At 49.2% G+C, this 12904-nt stretch overlaps 1 pseudogene; it reads right to left on the bottom strand.

The window, feature by feature from the left end:
- Positions 1 to 5976: 5976 nt before the first annotated feature.
- LOC101574139 overlaps positions 5977 to 12904 on the bottom strand; it is a 150165-nt pseudogene continuing 143237 nt past the window's right edge.

Raw genomic sequence — 12904 nt, 5'->3', positions numbered from 1 at the left:
GTTAATGATTTCCATGGAGATTACTTCCACAAGCCCTTGCCTTTTCAGCCTGGAGCCTTCCTGTTGCGATCAGAGGGGAGCAGCTGAGACCTTTAATCTTGGGACTGGACAGCGGGTGGGCTTCTCTGGAGGGGCCCTCTGGGTCTCTGCAGCCCTTTGCGGGGTACAGAGTGTGGGGCCCTAGAAGACAAGACTCGGGAGTGGGCTCGAACCAACGGCCTCCCGCAGGCCTGACTGTGCACACGCGGCGGGGCGGGGTGTGGACTTGTGGTCTGTTGCTAGGTAACGGTGTTCTTTACAACGCCAGGTGCCCTTCCACTCTGGGCCAGCAGTTCGCGGAGGTGGCACCTCAGCTTGCGCCTGTGTGAGCGCAGCTGTGTCACTCCCCCTTGAGCCTAGATGCAGGTTCTGATGAGGGTCACAGGGTCCACGTTTGTAACCAAAGAATCCCGATGACCATGACTGTGTTTGGGTTCGGGAGGTTGCAGGCCACTTCACTGTAGCATGGCTGGGAAAGCGCGAGGATCCTATTTTGGATTCCAGGGCTGATTCTGCATAGTTTGAGATTTTTGGGTCATGCCTGGAAAAGAAATCCCATAGGAAGGGCGTGGCCCCCACACGTCCTCCCTCATCGGCTCCAGCCCAGATGATGTCCAGGTCTGTATGAGGAAGTACGGGGCAGCCAGGCATCGGTGGGACGGGGAAGAGAGGAGCAGTGTGCCTCAGGAGCAACGCTTCCGTCCAAGCAGGAGTGGAATGAAGCCCTCTGTTCCTTCAGGTTTTCTTTACTGTCTTTCTCACCAAGGGAGGCAGTATTTCCTGAGAGTGGACACGTGTTCCGTGATGGCTGTGTGCACTTAGCTCATGATAGAGTGCATGATGGCCTTCTACCTCAGTCTTCGCGTAAGAAAGCAGTGCTGAAGCGCTTCATCAGATTCTCCGCGAGCTGGGCATTCTGAGGGGAGAAAGGAACAGGCACCCCCGAGCTCTGCGGACAGCTACAAAGCCGGCAGTTTGTACCAGGTTCCTGTGCAGGCCGAACAGCTCCGGACTTGGCCATCTTAGATGGCCCTGTAGACCATTTATTGTCTCTGTGTGTTCCAGAACATTGTGGTACAAACCTTGAATATATACAACAGAATTTATTTTTAAGAACTCAACATTTAAGAAAATTTTGAAAAAGTAAAAAGTAACGCAATAATTTTTTATTATTTCTTTGGAGTTTGTGGGCAAGCTGGGAAGTTTCACTGATCTCAGCTGGTCTCATTCATGTGTCTAGTTATCTGGTTGGTCCCTAGGGAGCTGGTGGCCTAGCTAAGCTTCTGCTGGGATGCCTAAACTCTCCTCCCTTGTCCCCATATTATTTTTGGTGGGATACAGTCTCATGGTGGTGGCTGTGGCCCAGAAAGAGTGAGTATCCCAACACACATGAGGACAAGTGAAAACTCCCATGCTTTTTCAACTCTTCTTGTGCTACTACATCCCTATGTTTGTCAGCTTCCCATTACTATAACAAAATACTTGGGATAATAAGCTTAAAAAGAGAAAAGGTTTATCTAACTTATGGCTTTGGAGGTTGCAGTTGAGGACAAAGCAGACCATTGCTTTGGACTTTATGGTAGGAAAAATGGTGGAACACACTATGCCTCTCTGAGCTGGGCTACAAAAGAGAAAGGAGAACAGGCCCCACAATCCCATTTAGGGGCTTGTTCCCAGTGACCAAAGGGCCCCCCACCTTCTAGAGCATCTGCCACCTCCCAGTACTGCCACCCTGGGACAAAGGTTTCCACATATGAACCTCTGGGGACACTGAGCATCCACACTTTGGCAACACCCCTGCGTAGTGTGAGTCACACGCCCGGCCCAGCACCAGGCAGAACAGTGAGACAGCTATGGTTTGAGGTAGGGGCCCTTCACTGGGACCATTCGTGAACTTAATTGGCCACCCAGTACTCAATTTTTGCTTAGAAATTGAGTTGATGTTTAATTGTACATATTTATGTAGGACAGTATGGTATTTCTGTACTGCATACAAATCAGAGTAACGAGCACACAGCCCCCTCAAGCCCCTACTGTCTCTCTGCGTGGGGGGCGCTCACAGTCCTTCATTTCTGGCTGTTTGGAAGCACATAGTACAATCTTGAGCTGCAGTCACCCCGCTGTGCTACGGAGCACGCGAATCTAGCCCTCTGGTCTAACTGGTTTTGTACCCCACAGCCGCCCTCTTCCCTCTCTGCCCACATTCCTCCTTCCCAGCCTCTGGCGACCACCTCTTTCACTCTCCACTTCTGTGAGATCAACTCAGCTGCCACGCACAGCGAGTGAGGACCTGCGGATTTGTCTCTTCATGCCTGGCTTGTTTCACTTAACCAAATGTCCTCAGGATCACTGAAGTCACCCCAGTTGACAGGATTTCACTCTTCTTCTGTGGCACACTAGCACTCCCCTGTCGCTTTCTACGCCGTGTTCTCTTTATTCATTCATCCTTGAGGGACGCCCTGGCCGTTTCCATTTCTCGGGGGGCACTAAGCAGTGCTGCAGTAGGCTCCGGAGGACAATGTCTCTCCACCTGCTGATCGCCTCTCCTGGAGCTGCGGATCACATGGTAGTTCTACTTTTAGCTTTTGAGAGACCTCTGTACTCTTTTCCATCATAATTCCCTGACCTAAAAACCATTCTGAAGTTTATAAGCCTCCCAGTATCAACAGGCTTCTTCCTTCCACTCATTCATTCATTCATTCATTCACTCATTCACTCACTCACTCACTCATTCATGAGACATTTATGATGTGTCTCTTCTGCAAAGCCTTGAGCTGTCAGACACTACTTTGAAGTTTCACTTGCTTTCAGCTCAACACCCACGTACTCTCCACCTCCAGACCAGCTCCCTGCGGAAGCTGCGAAAAGCATTCGCCTACTCCCCAAGGGGGCTGTTGGATGGGTGGAATCACAGTCCGTGGAATGAGGGAGTCCTGTCCCTCAAGCCCATGGGGACAGCTGCTGCCTGTTGTCATGGAGATGCAGGGTATCTTTAAAAAGATCCCCTCCCACCCACATACTCTGGGGTGCTGCCTCTCCAGACAAAGGGGGCCGGTAAGCTCTGGGGTCCACATGGACAACCAGGTTCATCACCCCAGGAGGTTATTTTGATCACCATCAATGCACATAACAGGTTTAACCTTATAATTTTGTTGGATTTAGATGGCTTTAAAAGCATATCATAAACTCTCAAGAAGGAAAACACAGAGATTTATCATCGTGTAGGAAGGGGGACCTAGGTGTCCCTCCCAGTGTGGGGATCAGTGATGCGCAGGCAGCGTGGCTGTCCAGGAAGGGGAGACTGCCCTGCTGGGAACAGCTGCTGGCTGCCCGATATACGTGCTCACCTGGTGGCCGATTTCTCCCATGGTTGTCCCAGTGGTTTAATAAAACCTGCTTAAAAATTCTTGTATAATCAGAATTCCTGGCTGTTTGACAACTAGCTTTCTTGAGCTAATAGGTGTTGGGTTTGGCTCAGCTCAGGCTGCCTGGATTGGAATCAGCCATGCTATCCTGTAAGCTGCTCAACTTTTACGTCTGTTTGCTTAGCAGTAAAGTGGGGCAATGGTAGTGCCTGCCTCCTAGGATCGAAATAAAGGCTCAGTGAGACGGCACAGAGGAGAGGCCTCGCCCACAGTAGTTGCTCAACAAAAGCCAGCTGCTGCTTTTTGGTCCAACAGCTCTGGGTCACCTGACCATGCCAGGATTCAGATCTTCCCAAAAAGAGTTGTCGAGGCCTGTCATTAGGTTTCCAGCCCTGGCCCACTTGGGCACCTGTGAGTGGAATTTTCCAGCCCCTTGCAAATAATTTGTTTCATTCATTTTTCTTCTGCAGCCAGCACTTCCTGTGTCCATTCTGCATAAACAGATCTTTGGACCTCCTGACACACCAATGAGCAGAGAACACTTTCAGTACCCACACTTTACAGCTGGGACACCTGTGATTCAGGGAGTTTGTGCCCACATTCCCACGTTCACAGGAAAGCAGGGGCAGGATTAGAATCTGGAGTCTTTTTGTCTAAACCCTTTCCCCCTTCAAAGGAAAACAAACTATCTGGAGTAACTTTATGATTTCATCAATTTTCTTTTTAAAATAGAGGCTTGTTTGAGGGGCTGGCGAGATAGCTCAGCAGTCTAAAGCACCTGCTTAGGCAAGCTTAGGCAAGCACAAGGACCGCTGTTCAATCCCCAGCACCACATGCAGTGCCAGCCCCGCCCCCCAGGGTAGGCTGAGCTGGCACAAAAATATATATATATATAAAGAAAAAATAAATAAAATAAAATAGAGGCCTGTTTGAAACTGAGTTCACAGTCACTTCTCGGCCTTTTAGCTAAGATCAGTGAAATTTAGTTTACATACAGAAAATTCCTATTAACTTTATATTCGATTTATATGATCTGAAGAGAAACCAGAGTATATAGTGTTTTTTTTTTTCTTTTTTAAAACAAAACAGTGCTTTATTTTTATTTTTTAAAATTGTTCTTTTAAATAGTCCAGGGCCTCATGCCTGCCAGGTGATAGGTTCTGGCCCTAGTATGAACTGCTGAATTATTATGGTGGTCATCAAACATGGCTGAAACCCTTAAAACACCAGCTTATCTTCCCAGAGACCACCTCCTCTCTTCTCCAACTCAACCCAGGGTGCACTTTCCTTTCACCTTTCCTGCAGCCCCAGGGAGGACCCCAGTCAGCTCCTCAGGCATATCTAAACACCCCCCTCAAACTCCACCCCTAGCGGAAGTCCATGAAAGCCTCAGCTGTCTGTCTCAGGTGGGAGGATCCACCTGACCCACCTGGCCTGATCCTCTCCTGCCTTTGGAGTTAATAAAGGCTTCTTTTATCTTTCCTATCTCTTTACTGCCCTCCAAAAAAACCTATCTCCAGGTAAGGGCTTGAGCCACGTACAACACCCCAAACCCCTAACTCACCTTTTACCGTGAATATTTTTTATCACTGACCTGTGCAACCATCCCCACTCTCTAATTTGTAATGTTTCCATCCGCCCTCAAGGAAAGCCCAGGTGCCCCCCTTTCTTACCTGGGCAGGCACATCCCTGGGCGCTGGACCGCGCTGGCTTCCGCCCAGACCGCGTCAGCCTGGCCTGTCCCACCCTGGGGCGTGGCCCGAGTGTGCTGGGCAGTTTACTGCCTGCTCTCCCACAGGGGCAGGGTGAGTGTGGTCACTGCGAAACTGAGAGAAACCGGCCTTTGCCAACCTCCTCCGTCCTTTCGTGCGCAGGCAGCTGTTCAGAAGTACAGGTGGAGTTGACTGTAAGGTAGATGTGGACAGGGTTAGGCCAATGGGGAAGGCGGAAGCAAGCGCCACTACAGCAAGCGCCCGCGTGCATCCGGGCATCTTCTTCTGCACACAGGCGTGATTCCTGCGGTCCAGGGGACGAGGGTCACCACGGTGGGTCATTATTGGCGCTTTCCTTAGAAGTGACTTGAATTGCACGATGTCTTCCTGTTCTCGGTAGATGATCAGCACTCCCTGATGGGCCTTCAGCATGGAAGAAACTTATGAAAGGTAAGTTCTTAATTTAAACCAGGTCCCAGGCCAAGGGGAGAGGGCGTTTAATGAACTTTCCTGTGCTGACATCCTTGAGCTGTAGGCTGTGACACCCAGGAGCACTGTATGCTTTCTGTGATATACAGAAGCCCTAGCTGGGTCCGTGGTGTAACCCTGGCGTTCAGGAGGCTGAGGCAGGAGCATCGCCACAAGTCCGAGGCCAGCCTGGGCTGTGTGGCAAATTCAGGACCTGAATAACATAGCAAGACCCTGTCTCAAAAACAAAAAAAACAAACAAATTAAAAAAAATTTTTTTAAGAAAGAAACAACTCCAGTATTTTATTTATTTATTTATTTTTACATTTGCAAAATAGTCTCACATTTATTATACAAAAACTACCATGTATTTTTGGGGAAAAAGTATCTTTTCATGGGAGGAAAGTAAAAAACACAAGATAGAGAAAAGTAAATTGTTTTATATGTGAAGTGGAATAAGTAGTTAAAATATGCTGTAGTTCATCATGTTGGTACACATTATATTCCTTGGGAGAAATGAAGCCATTGCCATCGTGGTCATTCTTTTTAAAGAAGTCTTCTAGGACTGCATTCTGATATGACTTGTCACGTGGCTTCTCATCTTTTTCGAATTCTCTTTCCAAGTAATAGCTTACCTCAGGCTTAGAAAGTTGCCTGTCATTGTCTGCATCTATCTGTTTAAATGTTTCAACACTCCGTGGTCCTTTGGTGACAGCATAAAGTTCAATCTCAAAAATCAATGTCGAATCAGGTGGAATCTTGCCTTCACATATATGGTTAATTAAAGCACTAAAAAGTCACATGCATTTCAAGACATGCAGGGTGTTCTGTGACATGAGGCAAGGACATGTTGCACTGGCAAGACTTCTTCAAGGATTACCATAGCCTTCCTTTCCATATGCAAACGAAGGAGGTATAATCACTTTTCTTTTTTCTCCAGGGCACATGTGCATCAAAGCAATGTCCAGGCCCTTTATGACTTGTCCAACACCAAGAACAAACCATTTGGGGTGGCCTTCATTTTGTGTCCGGAGTAGAATTTTGAGCCGCCTTTAGCCAAGTAGCCGTCGTAGTGGGCATTGAGTAGATCTCCCTTCTTGCTGGTCTTGGAACAGTTTTCAGGACGATACAAAACTTCAACTCCAGTATTTTAGAATCTAAGACTAACAATTGATTACAAATGTATTACACACCGAGGTCTATTTCTTTACTTAACTGTAACTGGCAAGACTTGCTGTTTTGGACTCATGCTTTGTCTGTCAGGCCTGCTGATGTCCAGCTGCCCAAGTATTATGCACTTCATGTTCTTCAGGGCCGTAGGCTGCGCGCTCTTATCCCTTGGCTCCATCTCCCCTTCTTGATTCAGAGAGTGGTTGAGTGGGAGGCTTTCTTATTAAAGCAGTTGCTCTCCCCCTTGCCCTGTCTCCCTCTGCTTGCCCCTTCCTGCCGCCAGATTGTCATCTGAGTTTCAAAGCTGAGGGTGAAGGAGCTGTGATTAGGACCCCCTGGGGTGCCAATCAAAACTAGCACTTGAAGAGCAGCGTCTCCAGCCCAACCTGGAGGCAGCTGTTCCGTACTTAAAAATCAGGCTGTGTGCAATCACGGGAGAAACGCTGTATCAATTGCTGCCTGAACGTAGCACTGTGGAAGCAGCCCTTTGAATTTGTAAATGACAAGTGGTGGGGCTATTTTTAGCAGCCTGTTTTTAGAGGTGGGGCAGACCTGTGACCATCCCAGGCTCCCTGTTCCACCTTCCTCAGGGCTGTTAAACTTGCTGAGTGTGTCTCCCCGCCCCCTTCCGGGCCTGCTCTTTGTTCAGTGCGGTGGGTACAAAAGGGAAAAAGGGAGTCAAGAAAATCATTTATCTTTGGATGTTTTTGAGGCCTGAGATTCTTCAGTTTGTAAGCAGTGCCTTGTGGCTGTGGGCATGTTGGTGTTTCCTAGATGCCTCCTCCCTTCCCCTCCCCTCCGCTCTCCTCTGCTCTCCTTTCCTCTGCTCTTCTCTCCTCTTTCTTTTTTCTTTCCTCTGCTCTTCTCTCCTCTTTCTTTTTTCTTTCCTTTCTTTCTCCTCCTTCCCTTCAATCCTGTTGGCATTTGGGAAGGAAGAATTGTACCAGCCTTCCAATCCACCCCACAGTCGAGAGAGCCAGACTTAATGGAGATTGTCCATAGACGAGCAGATGTGGCTCCTTGCAGCCACCAGGGACTTTCCTGCAGGAGGAACTCAGGGGATTCTAGTTGACTTCATCAGCCTCAGGCTCGAGGCCTGCTGGTGTGCTGTGAGTCACTCACCCTTCCCAAGGCAGCAGCTCTGTGGGAAGCACCCTAGCCCAGGGCAGTTTTTGGTTGTTCAGGGCTGTCCTGAAGACTCTGGGGTGCTAGGCAGTGTCCCTGCCCCTCCACTTCACACGGAGGAGCACCCCCCTACTAGCATTATGGAAATATCCAGGCTGTTACACAGCGCTAGGCCCTGGAGGAAGTCAGCAGAAAAGACAGGAACACGTTACAACTGTGGCTGGAGGTGACATATGTCCTTGAAGGGCAGGCCTGAAGACAAAGATGCTATGGTGACGTCTGCATACTTGCCCGGAGATATACAGTAAGGATCAATATTCTAAATAGGCATCAGTCACCTGGGTGGGAGACCAAGACCTCCCTGACCCAGCCCCTGGATAACCTGCTTCCCCACGGGATCAGTATTCCCTAAGCAACTATACTTTAATCTTACTGATTGGTCATAGTTTGTCCCACCTTATACCCACCTTGTGATTTGCTCTATAAAGCTTCTCCTGTAAATGGAATCTGAGGCAGCCCACTTTCTGGGTCCCCTTTTGTCTCTCTTAGACAAAAGCTTCTTTCCCTCCATAAAATTTCCTACTCTTTTTTTTTTGGTACTGGGAATTGAACTCAGGACCTTGCACTTCCAGTCAGGCACTTGTGCCACTGAGCTATCTCCTTGGCCCCAATTTCCTACTCAACCTCTATTGTTCCTCAGAATTCATTCTTTGATTTTGGGGAACACAAGCTCAGTGGATGAGACATCTAGCAGGCCGGGAGTTATAATATTTTCCTTATATCATTTGGAAGTTCCTGATATCATTCCTATATGAGTATGACACCAAAATTGCCTTTGGGCCAGGCCAACTGGCCCAGTGGGCATCACCCCCACCTGAGAACCACTGGAATCTCTGAGCAGGAAAAAAAAAAAAAAAAGAAGGAAAACAGTAGGGAGAGGAGACACAGGAATGTGGCAGAAATCGGCACAGAGACGGAGAGGGCCGTTGTGTAGAACTGGGCAGACACAAGCAGTTCAGGACCCAAAGGCCTGGCCCCACTTCTCGTCTGGTACTGAACTGGTGAGGGGACCCTGGGGAGCCCAGCTGCTTCCCTGTGCCTTCTTTTCTCATCTGTAAAGTGGACAGCTGCTGTGCAGGATTTGCTGTGAAAGGCATGTAGTGGCCTTTTGCAGAAATCCAAAGCAAATGTGAGTTTCTCTGCCGCTGCCACCTCTGCTGTGGGCGAGGAGGGTTTGCGTCTGTGTGCTTCTGAGGGCCTTGCAGAGAGGGCCCTCCTGAAGTGACTGCCCACTCTGAGGAGATCAGCATTGTGTTACTGCATGTTCATTCATGATTGGAGACTAATTTGATTTAAAGCACATTTGAACAGGCGCAAGACAGTGACAGCTAGCAGCATTTTTTTTTCTTTTTCTTTTTTATTTATTTTTTAAATGTATTTAGTACATGGTCTATAGGGTCTCATTACACAGATTGGACTTGTAGTGATCCTCCTGTTGTCACCCTCCCAAGCACTGGGATTACAGGTGCGCGCCGCCATGCCCAGTCTTAGTTGCCTTCTCAACATGCCCCGGGGGCGGGGCCAGCTCAGCACCCTGGGGATCAAACCCCAGTCCCTGCATCTGCCTAAGCAGGTGCTTTAATCTGCCTAGCTATCTAGCTGGCCTTAGCAATGAGTTTTGTGGAGGGGAGACAGGTTTGGAATCACTAGCCTGGAATCCTCTGGATGGGGGTTTGAGAGATGCAAGGCTAAAAAGAGTACCCACCAAGTGTGGCTCTGTCCCCCCATGCTCAGCAGCTGAAGGAAGAGCACTTGACCAAACCCATGTCATAAGCTGCCTTACTTCTTCTTTGGGTGGAGAAAGCACTGTGGACTCTGGCGCTCCGAAGGTCAGGCCAGGCCCACCTTGATCACTAGGTCTGTTTTCCTGGCCACTATTGGTGAGAAAAAGCCTTGTGCCCATCACCTTTCAAATCAGTGAGGAAACTGAGGCACGGAGCAGTGCACGCTTTCCTAGGCTACTCAGAGATCACAGAAGGTCCTCACTGTCCCTCAAACCAGTGACACAAGCCCCCACTTGTGGGTTCCCTGGACAGGGCCAGGCCCCTGCTGGAAGCTCCACAGTCACAAGAAATCTGTGTCTCCCTCGGGTCATCCCGCCCCTTCTTTCTAAGGGACACTGGCATGGCCTCTTCTGGTGTCCAGGATGAGCTGCTTGAGCTTCCCAGTTTCTCCCTCTGTGAGCACACTCTTTCACCTTCTGCCCAATCCAGAGCTGGCTAAGCTAGAATGAGGGATAGCAGGGAGTGGTTGGCGAGAACCCAGACTGGAAACTGTCCTAACGCATGCCTGCGTTCTATCTGTTGTTCTTAGGGCTTCTGGCCCGCCGGGAGGTGAGCCAAAGCTTTGGGCAGCACTGGCAAACAGAAGGGAACTTGCACACTGGGGGACAGGGAATGAATGGGCCCCAGGCAGCCTCCGTCTGCAGGGCACTGAGCCTTGTGCGAGGAATCCACCCCGTACAGGAGCTGCTAATGAGAAGCCTGGGTTTGGACATGTCCCCCAGCGGCCTTCTTCAGGTACCAAGAGGCATTTCAGTGTCCTGTTTGGTGACTGAGTACAAGTTGGGAGCTGCTCAGCCATGCCAAAGGGCCTTTCTCTTCTTTAATGGACCATCCTTGCTTTGACATTTTCCCCAACTCTTCTATCCCCCTCCTCTTCATGGTTGTCAAGGAAACAGTTTCCTGGGAAACCTGTTGACTTATTTGGCTGCCAAGTTTGTATTATCCAGAGTGGGGAGCTGTAGTGGAGGATCTTTTTTTTTTTTTTTTTTTTTATGTCACCAAGGTAACCGCCAGCAGCCGCTTAATTATAGTTTTAGGTAAAGATGAATTCTCTTTTGCAAATGTTAGTGTATTTTTGGTTTGGGGAGGGGAGAACCACCGGGAGATTAACATTCACTAATTATATGCTTTTGGTTGTGGACGATTCCATCTCATTTGCAAATAAACTTGGTTTCATTCAGGATTGATTTTTTTTTTCCTCCTCCTCCTCCTCCTCAAAGGAAAGGCAAAATAATGAAATCAAAGAGGAACCGGTTTGATGGGAAGCCGCAGTCCACGCAGTAGGCACGCCTGGCTGTAGCCATCCCCTCAGCAATGTTGCTGGTGGGTGTTTCCTAAAACAAGTCATCTGTATCTGTGGACGTGGGAGGTCGTGTGGTGCAGTGGTTATGGACTGGACTCCAGCCTCAGGCTGTCTGGGTTCCAATTCCACTTCTGCAGTTTGTCAGGTGTGTGGCCTCGAACAAGTCCTTTACCCTGACTGCAATTTCTGTTCCTATAGCCGCAAACCAGATAGGTGGGAGGAGGCATTAAAATTCACCATAGCTGTGCCCCGAGGCTAAGGCCTATCTATCAGGCCCTGACTAAGGGCACTTGGGACCACATAGCGACTCTATAGAATCAGTGGTCACAAAGCCAGGACCTCCTACACAAGCACACTGGCCACAGAAACACTCTTTGCAGATCCATCCCACTGGGCTAATGCGAGAGGGTATTCTGTTTCCAAATAATTGTGGAATTAGACCTACGCTCCTAACAATTCCTGGAGAGGCAGAGCCTTCTGAGCATGCTCCGAGTCATTGTTTCATTTCATGTTCAGAACAGAGTGTATTGTTGGGGACACGTATCATTTGTATTTGATATGGAAACCAAAGGGGACACGAGCAAGTTTAAGTTTCTTTCTCTCAATTAATAGAGCAAATGCCTAAGGAATTTATGAGTAGCTGTCTTTGAGTTGGGTCCCACCTTACTAGTCTACTCCAATAGTTCTGAGCCAGTAGACAGGCACAGTGGGGCTTTTGGAGTTCATGGCAGCATGAGGGTGTCAACCAAGGAGGAGCCCTTGGAATTCAGGCCTGCGAGGCTTTTGGGGAGACACTAGCTAAGTGCAGTGATGCCCGAGAAGCCCTCCTGCCCCTCAGCTTCCTTTCCAGGGCAAAGCCCTGATGCTGAGGCCATGGGATGGTCCCCGTTGATCATCTTGCAGATGGAGCAGGAAGGGACAATGGCCCAGTGCACTGCAGGACAGCAGATGTTCCACATCTGACCTCGCATAGGGCCTTCCTTTGCTCATAAGTTTCTGGTCTACCAATGAAATCAGGGGTTCAGGAGGCTGTCTGAAGGCCGCCAACACTGTACTCCATAGAGGAAACCAAAGCCGCTGGCTGGCCACTGGCACCCAGGTCAGCTCACAGCCAAGGTCTACTTTGGCCACTGTACTACACCCCTGCTGTGATGCTTATTTCTAGTACAGGGAGCCTGCAGCCAGGGGCAGGACCTGCTGTGTTCTCCCAGGAGGCCTCAGTCACCTGTGCCTTGTTTTCTTCCTTGGCCAAATGGAGACGATAATCTTGCCCACCTCTTGGGGTTGTGATGTGAGTTGACAGTCCTAAAGTGCTGGGGACGGTGTGACTCACCAGTGCCCACAATGGCAGTCCTGTTAGGTGGTGACATTGTTACATTTCTTACTTATAAGCAAGCTGGGTGGCTTAGTGACATCAGAAATGGTCATCATGTAGCCAGGTGTGTATGCAAAGGGTGTTTTGTGTGGTTTTTAAATGCATGTTTGAGAACAGAGACAGCAGAGACTCCCGGGCATGGGGACCAGGGTGGGAGGCCCGTTCTGCGATTGTGATGGGGACAGAGGAGGGAGGCTGGGCGCTTTGGAAACTATGAGTCTTGGGGCAGAATGGTCCCCAGGAGGTGTGGTGGCACACGCCTGCAATCCCCACACTTTGGGAGACTGAGGCAGGAAGATCAAAAGTTTGCTACCAACAGGGTGATTTCTCAGTATAGAAAGACCCTGTCTCAAAACAAAAAAGGGCTGGGAATGTATCTTAGTATGATGGGCCTGGGTTCAGTCTCCAGCAAAACTCTGTCTCTGTCTCTGTCTGTCTCTGTCTCTATCTCTGTCTCTCTGTGTCTCTTTCTCTCTCTCTCTCTCTCTCTCTCTCTCTCTCTC

This window comes from Octodon degus, unplaced genomic scaffold (assembly GCF_000260255.1).
Source record: "Octodon degus isolate 3935 unplaced genomic scaffold, OctDeg1.0 scaffold00077, whole genome shotgun sequence".
Classification (NCBI taxonomy): domain Eukaryota; kingdom Metazoa; phylum Chordata; class Mammalia; order Rodentia; family Octodontidae; genus Octodon; species Octodon degus.
Note: the sequence above shows the minus strand (reverse complement) of the source record. Positions and strands in the feature narration are given on the sequence as shown.